A 6,335-nucleotide genomic window follows, 5' to 3' on the forward strand; every position below is an offset into this window, starting at 1 on the left:
TCCCTAGAGATGAGAGTGCCGTATTGCCTGGCTGTGTTAAGTGGGACCTCTCAGGAACATAAAGGGGGCGGGTTCGTGTTGTGCTTGGAACTTACGTGCTGCCTCCCTGAGCGGACCGCTTCCCTGCTTTATACATGAACAGGGTTCTCGGGGAACAGAAAGCATCTAATTAAGGTGCGACCCCCTAAGAGTGAATAGGAGGAAGAGTGGATAGTAATACTGGGTTTGTGTGTTAATTAAGGTGTGGCCTCCTGAGAGAGAAAAGGGGAAATTTGGATATTAATGTGTGGCCCTCTCAGGATGATAGCCTCTTTGTGTTATTTTTTGTGTTAGGTTAAAGTGTGGCCTCCTGAGAGAGAAAAGGGGAAATTTGGATTTTAATGTGTGGCCCTCTCAGGACGATAGCCCCTTTGTGTTAGGAAAAATAAAAAAAAAAGAGAATGGCCTTCCGGAAGGCAGCCGATGCTTGTGATTATGTCCCCTCGTCAGTCGAAGGCATAGATAAATTATATGACCTTTTAGAGGCACATCAGTCTCGTCCCTCACTCCAGGGGCAAGACTGGGTGAAAACCCACTGGTTTCAACCACAGAGTGTAGTGGATAGGATAAGGGTGTTGCAGAAGGAAACTAAGGTTAGGAGGGGGAAAGGAAAAGGTATAATTTGTGCAGTGTTGGGAGCAAGTCTGGCAGCGGCGGTGGAGGATAGAAAGCAGAGGCTTTGTCAAGCTGATACTGTAACTGACTCCCTGCAGATGGTAATAAAGACCCTGCAGGAACAGTTGACAGAAAATAGTTGCTGGAGGAGGAAAGGAACCAAAATGCAACATTAAAGGAGGAATAGAGGAATCAACTTTTGGGGGAGGTGGATACCCTGGCAGAGGTACAGGTGAAGCTTTTAGAGAAGGGGATACAGCAAATCTATCCCCAAGGAGATTTGCAGAAAGCAACGGGAACTGCAGAAACCCCCCCCCAATATGTATCCTCTGGTTAAAATGGAGTGTTTGTATGAAGATGATAACGACCGTCCTCAGGTTGTCACCAAAGAAGTCCCATTTACAGCAACTGAATTAGCAAAGTTGAGAAAAGATTTTGCAAGGACTTCCAAGGAATCTGAGACAGAGTATGTGTGGAGAGTGTCTCTGTCAGGGGGGGATGGAATCTTGCTGTCAGAGAAGGAAGCGGAAGGATATTGGGGTCCAGGTGTGTTTCTAACTACTGGTAATAGCCAGGCCCCGTGGTTGTTAACTCAGAGAGCTGCGTACTGGGCTGGAGGGCTAAACCCCTTGGAGAGGGAAGATCCCCTCGCCATAACAGGTACGGTGGATCAGTTAGTGGAAAGTGTGCAGAAGGCAGCCTGTCTCCAGATGATGTATGATCGGGAGCTCAAGCCTAACCAGGGCTCCCCAGTGATGATGCTTGTGGACCCAGAGAGGATGACCCCTCTGATACAGGGACTTCCTGACTCCCTAAAACCCATTGGGATTCAATTACAAGGGAAGATTCAAAACACCCCTGAAGGAGAAAGAGTTACGGCTGCTCTGCAGGGGGTAATGACCCCTGATCAGCGGCGGTCAGGAAGGGAAGTATGGACATGGGTGGAGGTAGCCCAGGAATTGATTAATTTTGGGAGAAAATATGGCCCAGTTGGTGGATCATCCCAAAGAACCGAAATTAGGGTTATATGGTCAGCAGAGCAAGTTAATGGGCGGCAACCATCACTTACAAAGGGCCGAGACTCGGGGCTGCTCCGAGGCAATAACCGAAGAAGAGGGAAGCCCCTAACTCGACAGGGACTATGGCATCTAGGGCTTCAGAAAGGCATTCTCTGGGACTTGATGGACGGACTCCCAACCAAAAAATTAGAAAAACTCGTGCAGGTATGGTCAGAGCGAAAAGTCGCTTTTGGACCAACCCCTAATGCTCCACCCTTGATAGACCCTGAGGAGGAGCCAGCCAGGGAAAAGAAGGTGGTGGGAAACTAGACCCTCTGTCCCCCGAAGGTGGGGGGGGGAAAGGAGGATGGATGTTTTTAAGACAACTCACCTTGAATATAAAAGGGGATTTACTGATTACAGTTGCTGTAGGACCAAGGAGAAGGCCGGTAACTTTTTTAATTGTTACTGGGGCACAAATCACTGCGCTAATGCAGACCGAAGCAGAACAATGTGGAGTCTCAATTCCATCTAAGAACCTAATTGTCTTAAGTGCCCTGGGAAATACACAGTCAATGCCTGTTACTTCGGTGACGCTATGGCTACCAGGAGAGGAAAACCCTGTCAACACCATGGTGGCCATAGGATCTTTTCAGATGAATCTTTTAGGTATAGATGTGTTAAAAAGCAGGCAGTGGCATGACATCCAGGGAAACTCATGGTCTTTTGGCATTCCCCAGATCAGGCAATCGGTCGAGATGCCCTGGGCAGAGGTGCACTTATTGCAAGCAGCACCTATCCTTCCCCTCTCTAAAATTACCAATGTGAAACCCTACCCATTGCCATTAGGGGCCAGGAAAGGGATAACTCCAGTGATTGAGGATCTCAAACAATGAGGAATTCTGGTGTTTACCCATTCCCCGTATAATTCACCAGTGTGGCCGGTACGCAAACCTAATGGAAAATGGCGATTGACTGCTGACTATCAGCGTCTGAATGCAAACACTGGCCCCCTGACTGCAGCTGTACCTAACATAGCCTAATTAATCGCAACCATTCAAGAACAGGCCCACCCCATCTTAGCAACTATTGATGTGAAAGACATGTTCTTTATGGTTCCGCTCCAAGAGGGTGATCAAAATCAATTTGCTTTCACTTGGAAAGGGCAACATTATACCTCTACCCGCTTGCCCCGGGGATATAAATGCTCGCCTACCCTGGCCCACCATGCCCTAGTGCAGGAATTGTCAATAATTCTGTCAGAAGGGGAAATCAAGGTCTACCAGTATATCGATGACATATTAATAGGGGGACATGACATGGCCCCAGTGCAGACTATACAGGATAAAATCATCAACCATCTGGAAGAAATAGGCCTTCAAATACCCAAGGAGAAAATTCAAGCTCCTGCCAGTGAGGTTAAGTTTTTAGGCATATGTGAAAAGGAGGGTCAGTCTGTATTCCTCTGGACATGCTCTCAGCATTAGATCAGGCAAAGATCCCAGAAAATAAGAAAGAGCTGCAATGTGCCTTAGGATTATTGTTTTTTTGGAGAAAGCATATCCCTGACTTTGCAATAATTGTACGACCCTTATATAACCTGTTGCAAAAAGGGGCGGCTTGGGAATGGACTCTAGCCCACGATGAGGCAGTGCAGCTGTTGGTGTTTGAAGCTAGCACCCATCAAGCTTTGGGCCCTATCCACCCCACTGACCCTGTCCAGACTGAATGGGGGTTTGCATGCTCAGGATTGTCAGTTCACTTTTGGCAAAAGGGACCAGATGGTCCTACCCATCCGATTGGGTTTTACTCTAGAAGTTTTAAGGATGCTGAAAAACGGTATTCCAGTTGGGAAAAGGGTCTGTTTGTAGTGAGTTTGGCTCTTAGAGAAGCAGAGAGGACCATACGCCAACAACCTATAGTCTTGAGGGGACCCTTTAAGGTAATTAAGCTTGTGCTGGCAGGATCTCCTCCGCCTGATGGGGTGGCCCAAAGGGATACCGTAAGGAAATGGTATGTTAAAATTGAACATTATTGTAATGTTTTCACAGTCACTGAAGGTACTCCTAAGGTGTTAAACATACAGGAAGAAGTGGCAAACCTTCTGGACAGGGATACTCCTCCTCCTTCAGTTGTCAGAACTGCCCCCGCCCTTTTCAGAAGAATTGCAGAACGTGTGGTTCACAGACACCTCCGCTAAGCAAGAGGGCAAACAGTGGAAGTATCGGGCTGTAGCTATTAATGTGGATACTGAAAAGGAAATAATTACTGAGGGCGAGGGTAGTGCTCAGGTGGGGGAGTTGGTAGAAGTATGGAGTGTGTTCAATAGCAAAGAAAGGATGAGAACTCCAGTGTATATCTACACAGATTCATTTGCAATATTCAAAGGGTGCACAGAATGGCTCTCTTTTTGGGAACAGAACAACTGGGAGGTAAACCAGGTGCCAGTGTGGCAAAAGAAGAAATGGCAAGAAATCTTAGATATTGCCAATCATGGGGATTTTGTGATAGCATGGGTGGCTTCCCACCAGCAGGATGATACCCCTGCAAGCCAGTGGAATGGCAAAGCTGATGAGCTAGCCCGTCTGGCTCCCCTGCAGAATGCCCAAATAGCAGAGGATTGGGAACGGTTGCTAGAATGGCTACATGTGAAAAGCAAACACTCCGGGGCCAAGGATCTCTATTGTGAGGCCCAAGCCCGAGGCTGGCCAGTTACCAGAGAAGAATGTAAAACTTGTGTGTCTGCTTGTGAACAATGTCGTACCCGCTTAGAAAAACATCCCCTAGAAGGTCATCCTCTGCACTTAAGGGAAGGGAAAGGGCTATGGGAGGCCTGGCAAGTGGGTTATATTGGCCCTTTCCGGAAATCAGAAGGGAAGCATTACGTGCTGGTTGGGGTAGAGATAGTGTCTGGGCTGGCCTAAGCCAAGGCATTTGCTAGAGCAATGAGGGAAAACACAGTGAATGCTTTGAAGTGGTGGTTTGGCACCTTCCCCAATCCGCATTCAATCCAATCAGACAATGGTTCCCACTTCACTGCCAAATTAGTCCAAGAGTGGGCAGCTCAAGAGGGGATTTCATGGGTGTTCCATACTCCATATTATCCACAGGCAAACGGAATTGTGGAAAGGACGAACGGTTTGTTAAAGCGCTGTGACTAGTGTTAATAGTCGTTGGGGAATGAACGGATGCCCAAAAATTACAGCATTCTGTCCAAAGGCCCCAACCATTATGCCAGCCCCATACGGCCCTGATCCTCCTAAAAACCCATCGCACTTTCCAGGCCAACCAGTTTTGGTCAAGCTCCCCACAGTGGAAACTGTGCCCCTGCTGTTGGAAACTCTGATAAACAAATATGCCTGGAAGGCAAAAGATGCCTACGGAAAGGAACATAAGATTAACACAAGGTGGATTATTCCATCTTTCTAATTATAACCCACTTCTGGTTCTCAAAACGAACCGAGAATGCTTTTCTTTCTTCTTGCAGGTAAAACCCCATGGAGAACAATATCCTGAGCCATGACAGGGGATCCTTATGTAAATTTAAATTCTTGTATGGTATTGATGTTCATTGTCTTATTAATATTTTTAGGATGTATTGTCTGTCATTGCAGAAACTGCTTTGGGTGACCATTCTCCTCTCCCTCAGTTCCTGGGGAGGCTTCGGCTCTCCTAAGTGCTAACCGAGAATGGTGGGTCAGCAATTTGAGTACAGTCCATAACGGGATGAGATTCTGGACTGAGGATGCTGATGCCTGGCAACTCCATTTTCCTGGAAAAGATATTTATTGCCTTAACCGGACAAGAGAGAGAGGAGTACAAGTCGGGAAGAGTGTTTGTGAATGGGATTTATCCCCAGGCTTTGATTGTTATGACCCCTGTTGCAGACCCTATGATTGTTCTAAATACTAAGGGAGATGGAACTGTATAGATGTAAAACTCACAATAGTTGGGTAAAATGTTCATACCAAGAACCTACAGGGGAAGGTTGTAAAGCGGTAATGCGAGATTGGTTCTTTGATGTGCTGTTTGGAAATTGTCTACATGTCAATAGTACAGATAAAACCCGTATAGTGCAGGTGTTTCAGTGGGCCTGCCACCTGGAACCCCAATGAAGTGATTAGTGGTGCTCGAGAACCTATTTATAATTTGAATCTCATTATTTGATTACAAGCTGTTTTAGAAATTATCACCAATGAGACCGCTCGTGCCCTGGATCTATTAGCAGACCAGGCCATGCAAATGGGAACTGCAATATTCCAACATAGTATGGTTCTCAGTTACCTGTTAGCTGAAGAAGGGGGTGTTTGTGGTAAATTAAATGATTCCAACTGTTGTTTAAAAATTGGTGACAATGGTCAGGTGGTCAAACAAATAACTTCTGGGATTAGGAAACTAGCCCATGTCCCTGTTCAGACCTGGAAAGGTTCGGAATTTGATCCCTTCTCATGGCTTCCAGGTGCTCTGTGGGTTAAGTGTATCTTGTTTTATATGTTATGTGGCTTGGCTATGGTAGTGTTTTTACCTTGTTTGATTCCATGTTTTATACAATTGATTCAAAGCATTGTATTGAACATGCAATTTGTCTCTACCGTTTCACCCGATGACATTAAACAGATTCATGCCATACGTAAAAAGGCACCATCTGTCATACAGGTTGTATAAATGCATGTGTTCTTTTCT

The 6,335-nt window shown here is 46.3% G+C and overlaps 1 pseudogene; it reads left to right on the forward strand.

The window, feature by feature from the left end:
* The first annotated feature begins 440 nt into the window (after positions 1–440).
* On the forward strand, positions 441–1,982 carry LOC141920016 (uncharacterized; annotated as a pseudogene).
* The last annotated feature ends 4,353 nt before the right edge of the window (positions 1,983–6,335 follow it).

This window comes from Strix aluco, chromosome 2 (genome assembly GCF_031877795.1).
Source record: "Strix aluco isolate bStrAlu1 chromosome 2, bStrAlu1.hap1, whole genome shotgun sequence".
NCBI classification, from domain to species: domain Eukaryota; kingdom Metazoa; phylum Chordata; class Aves; order Strigiformes; family Strigidae; genus Strix; species Strix aluco.